Here is a 22,788-nt window from a genome sequence, read left to right on the forward strand (position 1 = left end):
ACTGAGCAATTTAAAGAATCATGGTCATAAGTGCAGAGGTAGAGCTTGATATCAGCCGGAGACCAATGAGATTTTAATTGTATCATATTTCACCACATAATCATCATGATTTTCTGCCAATTTTTTGGGGGAGTGTGGGGGCAAAAAAGTGGGGTGCAACCATTATGTAAAGCTATTTTTAAAAACTGTGTTAGTATTATTTAAAAATCATTTATTACTTATTTATTAGTAAATCATCTTTAGAGAAAGATTAGGATGCATGAAGTACTAATGAATATGCATTAAAACTGAATAGTTCAAATCAACACACATCATTTCTTCACAATAGTGAAGTTAAGAGATGTTAGTAAAATGCCTAAAACAAGTATTATAAGTACTATAAAATACAAGAAGGACTGAAGAAGTAGCTCAATGGCAGAGCACTTGCCTAACATGGGTGAGGTCTTAGGTTCAATCCCCAGCATCAGAATAAAAGAAAAATAAAATATTGCTGGAAATATCTTTCTCTTTTGGGTTTTGCTTTCCAATAGGCTATACTGACTTATCCCAACACAAAGTAGATTCCCTCCTGGGTGGAGGAAATATTCCTTTATCATTTAAAACATTCTTTTTCTTTTAAAAGAACTCAAATCTCTTTTCTGGCCCTATTACTAATTTTTCAAGTAAACATTCTTCTATTTAGTTCTGTACTTGTCATCTTCCTACTTCATGTTTGTCACCATATCCTAATTATCAGAAGCAATGACACTGGAGGTCAGATGCTTGACCCAGTATGGCAAAACATAAACCAAGCAGTTCCAAAGAGTGTGGGACTGATGTAATTTACATAGTCCTATTACAAAGAATCTTGCCCTCAGGTCTGCAAAATCTTGCATTACCAGGGCACAGTGGTACACGCCCGTAATCCCAGTGACTCCAGAGGCTGAAACAGGAGAAACACAAGTTCTATTTTTAGCAACTTAGCTAGACCCTGTCTCAAAACAAAATTAAAATAAAATTTAAAAAATAAATAAATAAAATTAAATTAAAAAGGCTGGGGATGCAGTTCAGAGGTAAAATGGCCCTGAGTTCAAAATCCCCAGTACCTAAATAAATAAACAAATAAATCTTACACTCTTTGAAGTCCCACTTATTACCTTTATGATTATGATGGTAACATCATAGTATGGGTATATGCACATAAGCATCATAAATACTACCTAAAGAACAGTTTATTTTCAGAGTTTATATAAAGTCATAATGTGATAAAGAAGAAACTGGGAAGGGAGACTCTTAAAGATTTACAAATCATTAAGATTAGGGAATGGGCTGAGGTTTTGGCTCAGAGGTAGAGTGCTCACCTGGCATGAGTGGGGCACTAGGTTCGATCCTCAGCACCATATAAAAATAAAATAAAGGTATTGTGTCCACCTACAACTAAAAAGCAATATTGAAAAAAAGATTAGGGAATATATGTATGGATGCCTTCAAAGAATATTTGTGGGACATTAGTTACTTGAGATTTTAATTGATGGTTTAGTTGTCTATTTGACAAGTAGGTTCCAAAGTCAAAGTAAGACCAATGTAGAAAATGGTAGTTGTAAGAAGTTAAACAGATGTCTGTACTGCAAAATGCAGAAGCTCCAAGAAGACAATGGAGCTGAGAATCTGTGAGCTAAGGGTTGGAGTTCTCAAACTTGTTTGAACACGGAGGCTATCTTCCTTTCAACTGGTTGACAGGATTGTTGTACTTATGGATAACATTTTTAAAACATGGAGTAGGGAGTGAGAACCTGAACAGCCAACAGGGGCTTGATTTTATACAAATACAACAACTTCCTGGCTGATTCTCCCCCAGTCTGGCACAGTACGTAAATGCCTTGCTTTATGGATTCATATCATCGTCATTTCTGAGATCACATATTATATGTGGATCATTTCCTGATATTACCTCTCAGAAAAAAAAAAAAAAGAAATCTAATCACATTAGCCCTTTGTAATGTCTGTGCTCCTATAATTTTATTAACCAGAGGAATATGTTGCTGCTGGCTTGGGATTTTATTGTTTGACAAAAGAGAAAACAGATAAAGAAGACTCCCCAACTCAATTTCGTAGACTTTCAGACATAGCCCTCAAAGTAAAATGAACAAGTTCCTTAATGTTTTGAGGCCCAGACACTCCTGAGCATTCCAAGGTCCAGCACAGGGGTATAATCTTTCTGGAACACCCTGTATGAAATAGGCACCTGAGGAAGGAAAGGAACAAATAGCTTGTCTAAATGCCCCTTTAACACAGAGAAGAAACTGTTCTATTAGTAAAAATATAAAACAAAATAATAGTAGTGATACCTCTTTGTCCTGAGAAAAAGAGTAACGAAATATTCAGAATGTAAGTAGAAATGAAGGAAACCCAGATCTTACCAGAAAGATTTTTAAATAAACAGAAGTCAGTAGCAAGAAGGACATAAATTTTAGGAAGATTATAGGTAGTAATCAACTGTGGAACATTACTGGGACCAGTACTAAGAAACTGGTGACTTTCTATTGAGAGTGTGATGATGCAGTTTACCAACCACACCATGATACTTTTGAGTATAAAAAAGGCTACTAAAATTGTTAATGTCATGCAACTCTAAAATATTTATTAACCAACAAATCAGTTGTACTATGTTGGCATTATTTAAGGAAATACGTATTTTTTAAAACATTAATTCCAAATACAAAATTATTTCTTAAAAATGTAACTTTCATTGTTCATGTAGATTAAAAAAGAAACATGAGCAGAAATATTTTTGTTGGTACCTTCTTGTACTTGAATCATGCTCTTAGCTATATCTGTATTTTATAATGTGTGTCTGACATTTTTCAGAAGACTAATTTTTTTTTCAAAATGGACATATTATACTTTTAAATATTGCTTGTAATATTCTTTTTTAAAAATCTGCTAACCACTGAAGGTTAATAAATTTGAAATTGTTAATATTTTCATTAACAATTATTTTGCAAATAACCTCTCTTTGGAGGCTGAGGTACTTGATAAGGTCAGAACAAATTCTGCTAAATGGAAGATATTTCCTACACTATTATATTTTTCAAGTGAAAATATGTAAATATTTAAGTTCAAATATTTTCATAGGAACTACCTTCCAATAGGAACCTACTGTTCTTAAATAGGTTTTGAAGATAAAACTCACAATTGGTAGGTTGTTGAGGGTTATTTAGACACAATTGTGACTTATATGTGAGCCATAACTAATTCCAAGTGCATTTCTGATCCATACGCTTTATTTAATATATATAGTACTGTACGATGACACTTTTTTTCCATCAAGAACTATATTTATATCATTACCACAAAATACTCTTATTTCCACAATGACTTTTAAAACATTTTAAATAATCAAAAGGTTTTACTATTGTATCTAAAGCCATGCTAAGTATTTCACTTTATCAACAAATTTTTAAAAGTTTGACTTGGATTCCATGAATTAGTGGGTGAAAAAAAAAAAAACTAAACCATCAATTATTTGTAAATGATTTCTTCTGTTTAGGGGAGTTAATGAATTAAAAACTACTGCTTTAATTTTTGTACATGTGTAAGAATAGCTGGAATAAATGATGAGCTAAATTAGATTAGAAGGGAAGTCACTTTATCAAATGAAAAGTCATTAAGGACTGATATAAAAATACATTTTCTGCAACTGCACATGTAAAATGTCATCTTTGGGCAAAGTCTTCTGAAAATACCCACAAACTTTTGAAGTAGATATAAATCCTTTTTCAGAAGACTTAGGCCTTTAAAATTTTCTGTGATTGATGACATCACTATGGCTACAATGGTGGATGCTAAATATTAACAATCTTTACATAAGTTATACATTATCATTGACTTTAAGAAACAAACAAAATAGCTCAGTATTTTTTGTTGCTGTTGTTAAACATGTATTTTAAGGTTTTTCAAAGCTTATTATGGCTAAAAGAATTTGTCCCAAAATAAAAGCATCAATCAAACAATGAATTGAATAGTAATAGATTTATAGCAAATAGTCACTGAAGCAAAAGCTTTTTAGACCACACAGTTAGATTGTGTGATTGTTAGTTAGATTGCTCAGTCCTGATTTTCCACTCATATTTCACATGACAAAAACTTCCCACTGACCATGCTTACTGCTGGGCTGGTGTGTGAGTGGGTCTTGCAGCTTGCAGAGAACAGCATGACTAGTAGAGGCAGCAGAAGCACATGCCTCTACATCTTTGAGACTAGAAGGAGCTGGATGTCTCCAGTCACTTATTGGAACTTACTTCTATTCAGTAGAAATGCTACATGCTATCTTTGAAAGGGAGGCACAGTTAACAATGAGTCTGGGAAGGATGTGGAAAATTGTTGGAACAGATTTGAGATTTAATCAAGCAAGAAGTTTATGTACCTGCACAGACAAATCTGGAAACACAAAGTGAATGTCTATTAATGCTAAACTGGCTTATTTTAATGCAGATATTAATACGAATGCTTTATTAAAAAATGAAAACCTGTGACAAATGCTAAAGTGGTGGGATGTTAGGACAACAGGTATCAAGTTTAGTATCTGAATCTTAGTCACACTGGGACTCATTATTAGCCTATATATGGAGAAGACTTGGTTTTCATACCAAGAGGGCTAGAAGTGAGGTCTCACATACCACTTGATTTAGTACAATTTTTTAAGAGGTCAATATCTAAAATTCAGAGATTTCACATTAAGAAATAACAAAACCCAAACACACACACACACACACACACACACACACACACACACCAAAACAAAACACACAAATACCTACTCCTTTTGATAAACTGAAAGACTAAGCAATATTACCCATATTCCAAGATGACAAGGAGCTCTAGTGAGGTTGGCTACCAACTGACTCTCACATTGACAAGAATAAAGAAGGGAACACATAATTTGTTACAGAAGTTAAGCATATTCTATGTCCTATAATGCAAAAACTATGTTGGATCAAAGAACAAAACCTGGCCACCTTCATATTACCTACCAGATCCTGAAATAATTTGAGCTTACCCCTGCTCAAACCCACAACTCCCACGGCTTTCGTGTAATTCTTGTATTCTCTGTTTGATAAGGAGGCTTGTATACTATGCATATGAAGAACTGAGAATTACTCTGAATCTGACTCCTACAAATCAACATTTTCTTAGCTTATTGGCTAAGATTCATTAAAAACCTGTGTAGCTGAGACCTTCCAATGTTTTCTCCTCCTGGTCCTTTAATTTATGCACTAAAAGCTTGTGCTCTGAGTTCTAATACACATAGATCTAACTGAGAAAAACAGGTCATGCATTAGGTACCAAAGAGTACCACATGGTTTGGGTTGTTAGGAATGTCACATACACAGTGGCTCGGGGCCTGTGGCTTTGGAGTTAGATGCATGGAATGAGATCATTTACATACTTTGGCACTCCTGTAAAACCTTGATTTCCTTACCCCAAAGTGAAGTTCTGATAACTACTTCACAGTACTGTTGTAAAGATTAAAAGTAAGAATATACATAAAACAGCAGAGTAACAAGCACATACTAATGCATCAATAAATAGAAATAATCTTTAGTTTGTACCTCAGGTATAACACAAGGGGAACGATGGTGGAATATCCTTGTGAAATATCCTCTCCTAACACTTTTTTGTATTCAGTAAAACTTAGGGATCTGTTCAAAAATTATAATTTCTAGGATTCCTACCAACATGTTGTAGCACTATCAGTTTTGTACCGCAAGGAAATGCTGTTTTAAATTCTTAAGATATAGATTATATATAAAAATTATAATTACCACTGGTGATTATTTTATAGTTAGAATTGTTTTTCAACTAGAAGGATGTTGACTTTCAGTGACACAAAAAGGTTGTTTTTTCCCCCATCTACAGAAAAAGCCTAAATTTCCTTAGACTGTACTCCTCTCAATGTTTTCAAAACACACAAAGACCACAATCTAATCAAAAACTTGTCTAAGCCAGGTACAGTAGCACATACATGTAATCCCAGAAGCTAAAAAAGCAAGGCTTTAAGCAACTCAGTGAGACCCTATCTCTAAATAAAATATAAAATAAGACTGGGGATGTGGCTTAGTGGTCCAGTACCCCTGAGTTCAATCCCTAAACAAAACAAACAATCAAAAAACCTTGTCTAACACACCCCATTAGATGTGCCTGAAGGCTTTACCTGATTTTGTGTGTGTGTGTGATTGATATATATATATGTGTGTTCTCCACTCCTTGAATTCTTTATTTTTAAATTCTTCATACATCCTCACCTGAGGTTCAATCTTTTGTGTCAAAAACTTCACTCTTCAGCAAGCATTTTACCATCTGCTCTCCTAGTTTGCTTCCTCTTCAACTCTAAAGAGCTCCCCATGAAAAGCTAAAGTGATTGGTGACACAGCACTAGTCATGAAATACCACAAACCAAATCAATCTTTATATAATCCAAAAAAACACATCAACTTGCACTGCTTTCTCAGGAAGATGAAAATGCATATTGCCTCTTTTTTGTGTTACTGGTTATATTGCTATTTTTAAAAAGTTTTTGTGTGATTTCTAAATTTAGCCCCGACTTCCTTTTCACTGTGTCATCTGAGCTACCATCCATTTCTGATAACATTCTGATCTTCACTCCAAAGAACCTATATAGAAACTGCCTGTCAGAAGGAAGTTAACCTTTCACTAACCTCTTTTGTGCTTGCAGGCGAGAAGTGCCCCGGACAGTACAAGAGACCATGTCTTTCCCTTCTTCAGTTTCTATTGGCACTATCTCCATATATTTTACATATTTTAAAATCTCCTATACCTGGTTATAGGAAATACCAACCATTCTAGAGCATCAACATCTACTATTAAACCAGTCTCTTGCTGGGAAAATATGAGTTAAAGGAAGATGTTGATCTCTTTCAACCTAATGCAGAAGACTGGGGTGAAAGAAAACAAGAAGTGGTGGGTAAGGAGACTGCTGGTTTGCTGATATGAGATGAAAAACAATGGCACACAGACAGAAACTTCTGAATTATCTACCTGGATTAATTACCATTCTATGAAAATCTCTGTTCTTTTGTTTTCTACTCATGATTATCAGATTTAATAAATTTATTAATAAAATTTAAAATTTAAATTTATAGAGATTTAAACTTTTTTGGAATAAAGGGAAAACTTCAAGCAATATGTTCAAAATTTTGAGCAGAAACAATCAGGGTGTCTAGGTAGTAAACACAGTATGGGATTTTCATATTTATGAAGACAAAATAGCAGTAGAATCTAATTAAAAAATAAATCTGGGGGAAAAGGATGTGTGGTGGGACTCGTCCTTCCCAGAATTCACTACATCCTCCCATTTGAGCCTTTCTCAGTTATTCTTATCCTCTCAGGACACTGATGGTCTTCATGACACTCAGTGGGCATCAAGCTACATATTGTCTGGTACTGCTCTTTACCTGTTCCAGGTCTGTATGCACAGAATTTCTAACAATGCTGCATATTACTTCAGGTAAGACTGTCTAATATTTCTTGTATTCTAGCAGAATGTTAGTGATAGACAAGTAAGTACTTGTAAAACAGAACAAAGATATCTTCACTTCTGATATATTTGTCCAGAAATGAAATTTAAGAGGACTGAAGGGAACACTAGAGAGACGGTACAATGACCAGTTCTGGACAGAGGCAGCAGTCCTACTCAGGAAACTGGGAGATCTACTGGGTCTCTGGTAAAATGTGAGATTAGCTCCAGAACCTTTATCTGTGAAGGGTTGACTTATGTAACTGGGCCATTGGATTCAATAATGCCAGAGATGCCTTGCTCTAACGATTACATATTTAAACAAACTGAAGTGATATTAAAATATTTAACCAGTGATAGAAACACAAAAAAGCAGGGTCCTAGGCTTTCCTTGTTTCCTCATGTCAACCTTTGAGGGCTGGATGTCTTGTGATCACTCTGGGAACCTGGAGCAGAAGCTGTAATGGCATTGTTTATATTTTAACACTGGAGGGGCTGGGGCATGTAGCTTGTTCTTTAGCATATGTGGGGACCTGAATTTGATTTTTTTGCACTAAATGAATAGACAAACACTAGTACTGTGTTTTCAATGGGTATTATAAGTAATAACTCAGTCATTTTATTCAAAACTCAGTATTCTTATATGAAGGTCAGAGTTGCTTACAGAGCTTAAAATAAAAAAGAAAATAGATCCGGAGGCTTCCCAGGCTCAGGCCACCAATGTGGGGCCGGCTTCCATGGGGTGCTACTCATGGTCTATGGGCTGTCCGGGCTGTCGGACTAAGCTGCAGGAGCCTGCCACTGGAGGAGCTGTTCTCACTTGCAGGACTTTAGGGACCTTTCTGCAGCACCAGACAAGGTCGGAAGCCCAATTAAGATTCAGGGGGCTGAAGTGGGTGGCAATAACCAAATTCCTGAGCAAGAAGGAGCAGGAGCTGTGGGTGACAGAGCACTTGCTGCATGATAAGAATGAAGATTTTGGAAACTTGCAGCAAATGAAATAACTGTGTCAAAAAAAATAATAATAATAACTCATTTGAAGCATTGGATTATCTTAATTTTGGTTCCCTCAGAAGAAACCAATAATTTTTCAAATGAAAATTATTTGATCCTGGAGGTAACTACAGTAGCTGAGGGTCAAGAGGCAATGTTATTTACTTCAGAGATATGTGATATGTATCAGCAATATGTTGCATATAAAAGATGGCATACTGAAACCCCCAAAATACTTTTCAAGTGAAATCAGTGGCCTTAGACATGCATCTGCAGCACTGGTGGTTCAAAAGCCTATAAACACATGGAATTTGAAGGGGGAGCATACAGAGTACCAAAGACAGAGAAGCAAGGCCCCATTCAACTAGCATCATGACAGTGGCAATATTACCCCAGCCCACTGAGATTAATCTGGTGAATAAAACTAAAGATTTGAGAATTGATACTAAGTCAGTCAATGGAGCTGGGAATCAGCAAGTAAATCCCACAGTCTATTCAGATCCCAACATGTGTTGTTTCTGAATATCAACGAGAGACCTTAACCGAAAAATAGAGAGATAGCTATGAAAAAGTTACATGCAAAGATGTACAGTTTGCATCTTTAGGAAAAAACAAGTTAAAGATACAGTACTGGGAAGATTCAGGTTGGAACTAAAGGAAGATCAGAGAAAATGAGAACATTTTCTATAGAACCGGATCACAGATCATAAAATAAACAAATCATTGCACAGTCTTGAAACTTTTATACAAGAAAACTATCTACTGTATGAACTTATACAGTCACTGAAGGACTATGCTCATTACAAATCTTTATTAGAAATTATTTCCTAAAAGTTTAGGTTGATTTGTTATTAAAGTATTAGCTTAGGAAAATTCTATAGCACATCAATTTGCGTACTCACCAGTATTTTCTCCTAAAAAGTTACAATTGGAAGTAATATGCATATTCTTAATGTAAAATTAAAACAGATTTCCCTCAATGCATTAGTAAAACATACACAATCATGACTGCTATTATAAATCTTGCACTCGTGTACAAAAAGTACATGAAGTCCTTTGTTTTACGTAAAATACTTAAAATTAAATGTAAAATATTTTTTAAATAAATAAAAAGGAAACAGAAATTTCCACCCATACTATCAGTGATATATATTTTTTATTCCTCTCCTTCCCACCCTTATAATTCAATATTTTTTCAGGTAGCCATTCTGTAATTTCTGGCTTCCCCACAATAGAGTGAGTTCACCTTGCAATAAGGAGTACAAAGCATGAAGCTGTCCCCTGCTTTGCTCAATAGATAAAACACAAAAGTTAAGAACACATCTAACAACTATCTTGGTTTCACAAATCAGGAAAGTATTATTTTTGTTCTCAGTAAAATTCCCTGTCATGCAGCAACAACAATTGGAGCTTGAGGCCCTTCTCAACACAGCTGCAGTTCTGTTTATCAGTAGCCTTGAGAACCCAAAAGAATGAAGAGAGAATAGTAGAGAGGGGTGATGTAGTCTCTGTGCTCAAAGTGGTGAAGTCCACTCACCAGGCAGCTCTGGAAGCTTGTAAGAAATGTAAATCTCTAGGCCTTAGTGAGAATCTCCAAGTTAAGATCCTCAGGTGATAAGTGTGGACATCAAAATATGAGAAGTGCTAATCAGGGCTTCTCAAACTTGAATATCAGCATCACCTATTTAAAAAAAAAAAAATCCTAGGTACTACCCTTGAACATCCTAATAACCTGGTTTGGGAAGTGTCTAAGGTATTTTAATGCTCCCCAGGTGATCTAAACTGAGGCCCTGGTCTTTGAAGTAGAGGCGCATAACCATCCATGGGATGCAGGAAGAACCTATCAAAACCTATGTGTTTAGTCTGCAAATGAGAAAGATAACAAGTTTTGTTCTATTTAACGTATGGAATAACAACAGCAGCCTCATCTGTCTGATAGCCACAAGTGGTATCTGAGTTCCAAGGGAAAGACAGGAGGTTCCTAAGGTTCTTTGTGGCCAAGTATCTCCTTTAATCTCTCCCCAGTCGGGTGATTTACAGATTCTACTATCCGTAGACTCTTGACAACAGTTTATAATAAGAAGGAGAGTAATCATGAAAATATTTTAAGCCATGAGGTTTCTTATTTGATTTTAAGCCATGAAAGGTTTCTTATTCTTATAAGAATTGAATAATTTAAAGATAAATACACATTTTTCTTCTACGAAATGGCATGCTTTCCAAATATGCTGATGTACGCGCGCGCGTGTGTGTGTGTGTAGAAAACAAGTTTAACAAGCAACCTGACAGAGATTTTGTAAAAATAAACAATCTATTCCTTCAAGGCCCAACATATGCTGTGAAAAAATGCATTTTGAAAGTGGATACCTGGAACTGTTTCCACAGTGATGCGATTTTGCTGTCAAAGTTATTGGAAGCTATTGGGAGGAAATCTATGCGTAAGCTAAAGACAACATAAATCTTTTAGGGAAAAGTTTCAGTGGGGTTTTTAACCCATTTGTTAAACATGAAAAATGTAACAGCTTTCAATTTGTTGAATTAACAGCTAAGCTGTTGAATTAACTGGCATAAGCCAAGATGGAAATATACTAGCAAAGTTTCATTTAAAAACCTGTGAATTGGTGACAGGACTGAAAATAAGAATCATAATTTAGTAAGCGCACCCATGATGTAGTTCCTTCCTACATGTTCCTTTTACAACTAAATATTTTGTGTGATGCTCCTTTATTTATGTTAAAAATCTTAAACTGACCTTAAAACCAGACCACTAGATTACTGTCACAAAGAAATAATATAACTTTTTAAAACAGTAAAATATTTTTTATATTACAAAGGAACCAAAATTTTTATCAAGCAGAATTTTAATAAGAGCCAAAATAACTTTTATGAATGTGTGTGTGATTTAAAAAAAAAAAAAAAAAAGCTTGGACCATACAATCTACCCTGGGGACTGTTTGTAGTAGTACACACCCAAAATCAGAAAAAATTGGAAATTGTATCCTAGAGAGAACTATGAAGTATCTTTGCTGAAACTCTAATGATGATTTGTTTGGAGATAAAGCATGAAGGTTTAATTGCTATAGTAGACAAGTATACAATTCACCAATTTGTTGCTGAGAACCTGGGGAAAGATTTGTTTCACATTTTCATTCTCCTCAGGTCTCTCAAATAGTATGGTTTTTATATGGTAGTGCTCAACAGATGCTGCTAAAAGCAACTGTTGTCAGATTTATAATCCCAACAACTCAGGAGACTGAGGCAAGAGGATCAAGTTCCAGGCTAGCCTCAGCAACACAGTAAGACCCTGTCTCAAAATAAAAAAATAAACAGGGCTGGGGATGCAGTTCAATTCTAGTACCAAAAGTGGGGAGAGCGGGGAAAGCAATATATTTCGTGCAAAACCTGTACCATATCAGCAATATTACAGCAGAATTTATCTCCACTAATGTAACATAAAAATAAGAATCACTGTTCGTATCACTGATGTTTTCTGATACATCAATGATGGCCAGCCACCAGGAAGAGGAACAATTATTAATTGGTATCACTGTATTATAAAAAGCCTCAATTAAATATAGCACAATGGAAAACTACACTACAGTGTTCTGAGCACCAGAAGACACCCATGTGCATTATGTTAATAATTCTGTGTTTCATACTCCATATATTAATATTTGGCTTTGTTGCTGATTTATACTAAACATCTTAATACTGTGCCTATGGGATAAAAAAATTTGATGTAATAGAAAGTGGTATATGCAGATTACATCCTCTCTGATCACAGAAACACTGTTCCTGCTTTAGTGAAATCTTACCCTAAAAAGCAAATCTTTAAGGAAACGGATGAGCTATTAGCAATAAGTATTCATGAACATTTTTACGTATTCATATACTTTCTTTTCAGTTTCCTAAGAGTGTCAGGGTCTCATGTGACCTAAACTAGTTGTGTGTAATTGCCCTTACCAGCTCATCTCTCAAAATGCATTAAGTAGCAGAAGAATCCTCCACTGGCTCAATATCACGTGTTCCTCTCACCTGAGGTGCCTCTGCTCTGGGTTAACTGTACGAATATAGCACATGTAGGTCAAAGATATTCTTCTCCAGAAACTTAAACTCAACCACATCCCAGGCAACCTTTAGAGTATTCTTTTTGTCTTTTCCTTTCTATTATTTTCTTTCTCCTCTAATGTTTCTCTATTCTCAACATGGGGCACAAAAACCTGAATTAAATTCAGACAAAAATTAAATCTCATGTTTCTCAATGTTCTCCATGCTGTATACCTCATGTACAACTGTTTTACTCATTTTATTCAGAGTGTCTTTTGCTCCCTACTTGCTGATTTATACTGGGGAGGAATTTTAAAATGAACAAAGTAAATCTGGGCTAAGCTTTGCCTACCTATTTTATGTTCCTTAAATCAGATGTCCAGACATAAAGTATTGCATCAGTTATTCATAAATGATGTGAATGGAAAGTTATGATACAGAATGAATATCTAGCTCTGCAGAGCTGTGCATCCATGCTGAGGTGCTACACAGTGGGGCAGGAAAAAACTGACATGGGGATTCAGGCAAGAGATGCTTAGAGACAAAGTATATGGTACAATAGTATTCTATCTGGGTTAAATGAGAAAACACAACATCTATAAAGTTAACTTTAAAATGTGTATTTAGAAAAGGACCAAGGAAATCTCTGAAACATGATCTTGAGAGTACTTGAGCCTAGAATAACAGGTAGGTAATCATCTGTTCTTCTTCATATTAAGTATGTATTTCCCAGATTTACTGACTGTTTTTCCTCTAATATTAATTCCTCTATTATCTATGGCACATTATGTGTGAAATATATTATTCTATTTAACATCTTCTAAGCATCTACCTTGGTCATAGTGCTATGATAGTCACATTAAAAGGTACAGAGATGCAAACAGTTATAAAGACATTCATGAAACAGGATACACAGAAGAAACTGGAGAAGAACATGTCAAAGAAGGTTTCAATTAAACAGTATCCCCAAAATGCATACACTGGGAATATATATAAATCTTCCTGGGAACTATTCACATGTTCATTTCAAAACTTAAATCCCAGATGCCTCAAAGAAGGAAAGGAGGGGAGTGAGATCACCTTCTATAGTTGTCCAGCTAGTCACTGCACATGGCCCTCAGTCTAGGGGAACCGGAGTGAAATCCTGGCTGCTGGTCAGGCATGCACAGGCTGGGTCTAGTCACAGCTTGGCCTTCTCTATTGTACATGAAGGCATTGCCCAGACAAAGTACAGGCCTGCAGGAAAGGGGCCAACTGAACCAGCTCACAGAGACTTCTCTGACTCCAAGATGCATTTTCAGCATGTGCTACACAAAAGAATAGCTAATTATATACTGCCTGATGCTACTCTTGCTTTATTTTGTTTTTAAAATTAGTATTTCTTAGCCAGACTTTCCCTGAAGGCTAGTAGCCTCTCTCCCTTGGGCACTTCAATGCCTGGTGGGGACTCCTTTAGTTAGGATGAATGCCTACATTTCAGGGACCTGTCTGGCTCAGAAATATAAAGTAAGCAACTGGTGGGTTGATACCCAGTCACTCTAAGGAAAAATGTCTTGCTTTCTAGGGTTTTCTGCTTCATATCTCTGCCTGTGGCCATGTATAGATGTGAAACTGAAACTGTTATGTATGATATTCTAGGCTTAGTGTCCACTTTCTTGGATGCTATGCTAAAGACAAATTGGAAATAAAGAGGTTTCCTGTAACATCTTGCATCAACAAAGGCCTTGGAGACCAAGAAAGCAAGCAAGCTCTACTTCCTCTTTCTGCATTGAGCCTGGACATGCATACACTTATTTGTAATCCTGAATTCTACTGCTAAGCAGGCAATTTGCTCAATAAGGTAAATTGTGAATCATGTACATCCTAGCATTGCCATTCTTTCTTTTGTAGAAATAGTTTCTACGCAAGGAAAAGCTGATCCAATAGTTAAAGTATGAGAAACTTGGCTGGTCTAGAAAAAAATATTTTCTTCTAACATCTAGGCAAAAGCAGTTTCCAAAATTCCTGCAATATGAAAAAATTAAAACCACATGGAAAACGAGGTTAGGATTTGAGAACATAGAGTGGGGGAAAACATTTTAAAATATGTAATAATATACTTATTACATGGTTATTGGGGTATCAATGAATGTCATCAGTTTTTGAAGTTGAATGTTTTCACTGTGTTAAAATAGTTGTACAATAATGACTTGGTATCACACAACAACTACACATTTGTACCTGCTGAAATAGAGCAGTTTGAGATTTTTGCCTTAGCCCTTAAATGCACAGCAGGTGAGCTTTGATGAAGGGAAGTTCTAACATTTGCACTTCCTCACTTGGCTCTCCTATGGTTTGCAACCATTTTCAAGAAACACTGACTACCGAGAGATTATGATGCACAATAAGAACTTTAAATTCTCATAGGTAAGATTTTATATCTTTACATCACCTTCAACTGAGATTCGATTGTTTGGATGCTTTTTGTTTGGTAAAGAATTTTTAAAATTGGAGACTATTCTTTCAAATTCACCATGACTCCACCTATTTTTTTTTTTTTTTAACAGAACACTGCAGAGTTCTATTCTACATAATCAGCGAAATTTAACGCACCATATTCTGCAACCCTAGTTGATTTTAAAAACAACTGCAAGTTTTACTCTGAGTTTACAAAGCCTGGCCTACAATTATTTAAAATGTTTAAAATGTCCGGAGGCAGTAAGATTCCTGGTAAACATGCTGGCAAGAGCAAACAGATGTCTGCAGGTACTGAAAAGATAGTGACTTCCAACATTTGAACATGATTAAAGATATTTCTTCCTATGTACCTGGTAGTAAGGACAGTCCTCAGAATGGAAAAACACCACACCCACATTCAATCTGTCTTTTGTTGTTGTTATCAAATCTGATAAGGGAGTAGCAACAATGAAGATCTACCAGAAACCAAATAAGGGACTTGGGGGAGGAGTTTTTTGTTTTGTTTTGTTTTGTTTTTGCAGTGCTAGGGATAGAACCCAGGGCCTCATGCCTGCCAGGCAAAGCCCTTCACCACTGAGTCACATCCCCAGTTCTAAAGTGATTTGAGTTTTAAGGTAACTACACAGGCATGTTCTGTCATTGTATTGGTTATTTGAGTTTTCAGATTCAGATTAGCAAGACAACATATTACAGAGTGATGTAGCAGTTCCCTTTTCAGTTGAGTAACAATTAAACTTCTACCAAAAATAAACCCAAATACCAACTACATATTTACACAGTCACAAGCAACTCTTCAGACTAGAAACAAGTAATGAGGAAAGTAAATTGAATACTTTAAATCTGGTTATTTAAAATACTAGATAGAAATATAATATTTTAAAATTTGTTCTAATTAGTTATTCATGACAGCAGAATGCACTGACTCACTGTAAACAAATGAAGCACAACTTTTCATTCCTCTGTTTGTGATACAGAGTCACACTATTAGTGCAATCATACATGTACAGAGGGTAATAATGTCCATCTCATTCCACCATCCTTCCCACCTCCATGGCCCCTCCCCTCCCTTCACTTCCCTCTGCCCAATCCAAAGTTCCATTCTTCCCTTGCCACCCCACCCTCAATTATGGACCAGCATATATCAGAGAAAATATTTGGCCTTTGGTTCTTTGGGATTGGCTTATTTCGCTTAGCATGATATTCTCCAACTCCATCCATTTACCTGCAAATACCATAATTTCATTCTTTTTTAAGGCTGAGTAATATTTCATTGTGTATATATACCACAGTTTCTTTATCCTTTCATTTAGAAGGGCATCTAGGTTGATTCCACAGTCTAGCTAGTTGAATTGAGCTGCTATAAACATTGATGTGGCTGCATCACTGTAGTATGCAGGAATATAATCTTATAGTGCCACTCTGAATCAAAGTAGATAAAATATTATATAGTATAAAGATATACCCTCACCCATACATATTAAGGACAAAAAATAGCTATCTTTGATTAAATATAGATTATGTGCCAGGCAGATACAGTTATAAGCATGTTATATATAAAGCTATTTTATGTTTACAATAATCATATAAGGCAGGTACTATTATTAGCCCCATTTAAGCTCAGAAAACTGAGAGTAGGAGGTGGATGGTTAAATAACTTGCCCAAGGTCACTCAGCTTATAAATGGTACAGCCAAGATTCAATCCAGAAAGGCTGGCTCCAGAGCATCTGATACACTAATCAAATTTATGGATCAAAAATTATTTGTGTATGTTGTTTTGTTTTGGTTTTTGTGCTAGGAATTTAACCCAGGATCTTTAGCATGCTAAGCATGCCTTCTACCACTGAACTACATCTCTAGTCCTATGTATGTATTTTAGATGAAGAAGCTGAAGGTGGTAATTCTATGTTCTTGGAATAGTGGGAATATTTCCAAAAATGACTGCAAAATAGGCTTTCTAGCAAGACAATTTAAAAAAAGAAAATGAAATGAAAGAAAAAAATAAATACAAGATCTGAACATTCACTATTATAAACTTATAGCCAAAATAATCAATCTAGGCAGGTGTATTTGGAGAAGTGTGGTTGAATATATGAATTGAACAGAAGCTATCAGGTATAGTAAATTATGCCCGCAAACCTTTCCCTACGTTTTCCCTCTAAAAACCTTTATTTCATAATCCCCATGATAAAGGTTCCCCAAACCTATCAAAGCTTTCTCCTCTAATCACAAGAAAATCCAAAATTATTTCAGGTATTCCTGACTATGTGACTTCATCAAATTCTTGAAGTTAGAATTAAGTGACCAAGTGTCAGGATGTCTTAGTACTGGACTTTCACTAAGATTCTTTAGAGCCCAGAAAATATTAGTGTTTAGACAATGTAATTCTGTATAAAACAATGTTTTATTTCTTCTTATGAATTATATACCAAAACTCTAGACAGCAAAAGCAAGGCAAGTTACGGGGATAGAAATATTATTGCCCTGTCTTCTAAGTATCAATGCCGGAAGACAGTGGAGCCGTCTACAAAGTCAGAAGAGAACTCACCAAAGATTCTCAATAGGCAGGAGGGCATCTCCCATGCTCAAAACAACAAAAACAAAACTACAAGATGTGTAATTAACTTCAAATTGAGAAAAGAACTACTAGTACATACTGTATCTATTAAATACAAAAGTATTGAAATATAAACTATCATATTTAGTTTATATATATGCTATTACTTTATAAACTATTTAAACTGCTTGCAAATCCTACATCTGCACAATAAAATTAAATTGCAGAAATCGTCTTTACAAAATACACTGTTAACATTTATCTTGATGATATAAAAACAGTGAAAGCTATCTTGAGAAAAAAGAAAAGGAATAAAGGAAGAGGCATTATACTACTTCAAAAGATATTAGAAGCTGTCGAAATCCAAACACTATGGTACTGGCATAAATAGACACACAATGAAACAGGAGAGAGGGCCAAGAAGGCAACCCATGCATCTATGGCCAAATGATTTTTGACAAAAGTGCTAAGAATATGCTCTGAGGAAAGTTTTTTCAGTAGTGGTGCTCAGAAAATGAGATACCACATGCATAAAAATAAAACCAGACCCCTTCTCTCACCATTTACAAAAATCAACCCCAAATATAGTGAATAATTAAAACAAAACAAAAACTACCAATAGAAAACACCGGGGAACTGCTTTAGGACACTAAAATGGGCAAGCACATTTTGAAGAAGGCCTTAAAAGCTTAAAAGCATAGGAAACAAATGCTAAAACACACAAATGGGATTACATCAAACTAAAAAGCTTCTTCCATGGAACAAAAGAAACAATGAACAGAGTGAAGAGACAACCTGCAGGATGGGAGAATATATTTGCTAACTGCATGTGTGACAAGGGGCTAACAATCCAGAATATATAAGAAAATTCAAAAACTCAAAAGCAAGAAAAGAACCAGATTAAAAAATGGGCAATACAAATAGACATTTCTTAAAGACATACAAAAGTCCAACTGATACACATATATAAAAATGTTCAACATCACTAATTATCAGGGAAATGCAAATCAAAATCACAAAGCAATATTGCTTCACCCCTGTAAAAATGGCTAATACCAAAAAGACCAAAGATAAGTGCTGGCAAATATAACTTAGTACAGCCATTATGGAAAATGGTATGAATGTTCTTCAAAAAAATTAAAAATAGAACTACCATGTGATCCAACCACTGGGTATTATATTTTTTAAAAAAATGAAATCAGTATGCTAACGAGACATCTATACTCCCATGTTTATTACGGCACTATTCATAATAGCCAAGAAAACATGAGTAACCTGGGTGAATCAACTGATGTTTAAGAAAATGCAGTACATGTGCGAAATGGATAATCGTTAGTCATAAAAAAAATAAAATCCTGTCATTTGCAGCAACATGCATGGAACTGGAGATCCCTGTGTTAAAGTGAAACAAGTCATGTATAGAAACAAAAGTGCCACATGATGTTGCTCATATGTGGAATCTAAAAACGCTGAGTTCATGGAAGTTGTGAGTAGAATGGTAGGTACCAGGGGCCAGAGAGAGGAAGGGAGGGAGGGATGGATAAAGGTTGGTCAATGGGTACTAAATTACACTTATACAGGAGAAGTCCTGTTGCGTGACTGCACAGCAGGGCAACTATGAACAACCATGTACTGTACAATTCAAAATGCTAGAAGAAAAGATTTTTAAAATTTCACCATAAATAAATGATAAATTTATTTAACCTGATTTGAACATTATATAATATACACACATATAAAAGCATCTCATGTTACTCTATCAGTATGTGTTCAAATTTTGTGCACCAGTTAAAAGTAAATTTTAAAAAACAGTGATTATACTCAGTGAACTCTTAGGTGACTTTTACTTTTTAAATTGATAATTTACTAGCATTTTCTGATTTATCTATAAGGAACTGTATTACATATACAATTTAAAATAAATGTACAAGTTGAAAATAGAGCCCCTCAAATTTTCACCAGCTTATAGCTAACACTTTTAATGGAAATTCTGAACAGATGATTTCTAGATAGTATTTGTGACTCCGAAGAGAAACAAAAGCTCTATAAAAGAAAGCTTTAGTTTCTAAGAGCTGACTTCATGAGATGTGCAGACTAAGCCAGGTGTAGTGGCTGCACCCCAGCACTCAGGGAACCCTTGAGAACCAAATTTCCAGAGCAGCCTGGGCAACATAGCCATATGCCATCTAAGAGCATGAGAGTGGGGAAGGAGGGTTTCAAGGAGAAGGAAGGGTAGGAAAGAGAAGGAGAGGGGAGGTGGGGGAGAAGACAGGAGACATGTGCACTGAAATTGCACAGCAGCCCATGAATTACCACAGTGCCTTCTGAATCATGTGTTATCTAAAACTAGAGGTTAGACTTCATGGATGAAGATCTGTAACACCTCATCAGTCTTGACTTTTACAGTAAAAGGGGATGGTCAACCCAAATTATCTTATTTCAGAGAATCCTTGATCAGCTTGTTTGGGGCTAAGATAAAGAAGAGTTGATGTGTTGGCTTCTTTAAACCATAACAAAACACCTGATATTTAATTTTAAAAGAGAAAAATGTTTATTTTGGTTCACAAACTTTAGAGAAATCTGTGACAGATTGGCACCATTCCTCTGGGCCTATCCCATCACAGTGAGAGCATGTGGTGGACCAAACCACTCACCTCATCATCAGGAAGAAAAGAAAAAGAAAAGGAAGAGACCCTTTGTGGGTACCCTCCCATAACCTAAGGATCTCCTCATAGTTCCCACCTCTCAAAGGTTTTACTACCTCTCAACAGCATCAATCTGGGGATAAGTCTAGTTTCTAGAGACATTCAAGATTCAAATTATAGTAGTTGATGTAATTTTTGTTCTTTGATTTCACTTCTCAATTTTATTCAGAGAGATTGAGCTACAAAAATCATGGCATTTTCAGGTAAATGGATGAAGTTAGACAAGATAATGCTAAGTGAAGTTAGCCACTCCCCCAAAAAACAAATGCTGAAAGTTTTCTTTGATATAAGGAGGCTGATTCATAGTGGACTAGGGAGCGGGAGCACGGGAGGAATAGATGAACTCTAGATAGGGTAGAGTTGTTGGAGGGGAAGGGAGGGGACATGGGGTTATTAATGATGGTGGAATGTGATGATCATTATTATCCAAAGTACAGGTATAAAGACACAAATTAGTGTGAATATACTGTGTATACAAACCAGAGATATGAAGAAAAAAACAAGAATGAGCTACCAGGTACCCAAAGTCCTGGGCTGAGCATACTAAAGAGAGAAGGCAAAGGAATCTGATATTCCAAATTATAGCCTTCATACTCAGGCTAAGTATGGTTTAGGACTCCCTATTTTATTTGATTTCATATGCAGTTTAAATATTCCTTATCTGAAACTTCCTGGGACCAAGAAGTGTTTCAGATTTTTTGATTTTGAAGTATTTGCATCTACATAATGAGATATTATGGGATGGGACCTAAATCTAAATGAAATTAATTTGTTTCATATACACTTCATATACATAACCTGAAGGCAATTTTATAAAATTTTTAGATAATTTTGTATATACAGCAGAGTTTCATGGCATGGAATAACTACTTGTAGCACCATGGCAGTACTCTAAAAGTTTCAGAGTTTGCAGTGTTTTTGGATTTCAGATTTTTGGATTAGGAATGTTCAACCTGTAAAGGTTTCCCAGAAAGGGTCACATTTCACTCCCCAATATCTGCTACCCTAAATACTAAAATCCTCCAGGGACTGCCGAGGATATAATGCCAGGCTCACATGATTGATGCCTGCTCTGAAACATCTTGTGCCATAACTTGACTAAAGCTCCATGAATGAAAGAAGACCAGAGGCCTGGAAGGTTCAGTTTGGATGGCTAGAATTGCCTCTACTTGACATGGAGAACATCTGGTTAGACTTTGGTGTATGGCACAGGTTTTCTACTTAGAACTAATTTACTCAAGAATGCATTGAAAACTTAAATGTTAATTCCCAATTTTACAATAAGGCTGAAAAATACAAAGAACTATGTATTTAATTAGAAGATTAACCTCCAAAATGCCTTTCCTAATACTATAGCATGTCTATGCCTAAGTTATGATGACAGAACCTTTTTTTTTTTAACACTTCTGAGATTTTTGAGAAGGCCAAGTTCAACTTTTGACTGTCTGTTTTATTTTCTTCAGTAGTAACTGAAGAGCATAACCTTTGCAAATGACTCAGTTATTCATCTTTAATTCATTTTTCCTGTCTGGAAACCTGGACATTTTTCTCTGCAAATGCTCAAGTAGTCCATGTTTCATTTTTTAAGAAAATGTTACATTTCTTTCACTGTCATTTTGGATGCGTAGTGCACTTAGTAATTGGCTAACTGAATAATGAGTTTTTTAAAACACAGTCTGGAGATATAAAAGAATTCATGTACTTCAAAATCAAACATTACATCCTGTAAAAATACAATGAATAGACTAACATGCAGGTTGGTTTAAGATATTATTTCTGCTCTCATTCTTGGATTGAGTGTTTGGTGCAGTTAAGTGCATCTGATTGTTTCATAACTTTTCTATGTTATATACAGTTTTATACTTGAATCAATTATTTTAAAGCAAAAAGCAGATGAATTATAGGCCTTCTACTATTGATTACACAGTCTGGGTCATGAAAACATATTACCCTTGAAGGAAGAGATTATTTGGATAAAGTGTTGGATTTGGCAGGGGCAATTCCTTTGTCTTTGAGAGTATGGTCACAATTATATTCTTCTTTTTTCCTTAGGGAGATCACTGGAGAGAGGAACAGGAAGGCAGGCAGGGAAAACAGGCCAAACTGGTTACTTCTGAGTACTGTTGCACAGTGGTGGAAGCAACAGAGCTCCTAATGGTGGCAGCTGAGCCCATGCTACTACATGTGGACCCCAGGCATTCTGTCTCATGCATGCATGTTTTTAAAAATTTTTAAAAATTTTTTAATTTGTTATATATGCCAACAGAATGCATTACAATTCATATCACACATACAGAGCACAATTTTTCACATCTCTGGCTGTACACAAAGTAGAGTCACATCTTTCATGTCTTCATACATGTACTTAGGGGTAATGATGACCATTGCATCCCACTGTCTTTTCTACCCCTATGCCCCCTCCCTTCCACTTCCCCTCCCCTTGTCCCCTTTGCCCTATCTAGAGTTCATTTAATCCTCCCATCTTCACCACCCCCCATGGGAGTTTATGCTGACC

At 35.6% G+C, this 22,788-nt stretch overlaps 1 protein-coding gene and 1 pseudogene across 1 annotated transcript in view; one reads left to right on the plus strand and one right to left on the minus strand.

The window, feature by feature from the left end:
* Window positions 1-22,788, minus strand: part of LOC143392514 (guanine nucleotide-binding protein G(q) subunit alpha) — a 287,083-nt gene that overhangs the window by 88,102 nt on the left and 176,193 nt on the right. The window lies entirely within an intron of this gene.
* LOC143392515 (peptide chain release factor 1-like, mitochondrial pseudogene) lies at window positions 8,664-9,340 on the plus strand (annotated as a pseudogene).

The sequence above is a fragment of the Callospermophilus lateralis genome, chromosome 2, assembly GCF_048772815.1.
Source record: "Callospermophilus lateralis isolate mCalLat2 chromosome 2, mCalLat2.hap1, whole genome shotgun sequence".
Lineage (NCBI taxonomy): Eukaryota > Metazoa > Chordata > Mammalia > Rodentia > Sciuridae > Callospermophilus > Callospermophilus lateralis.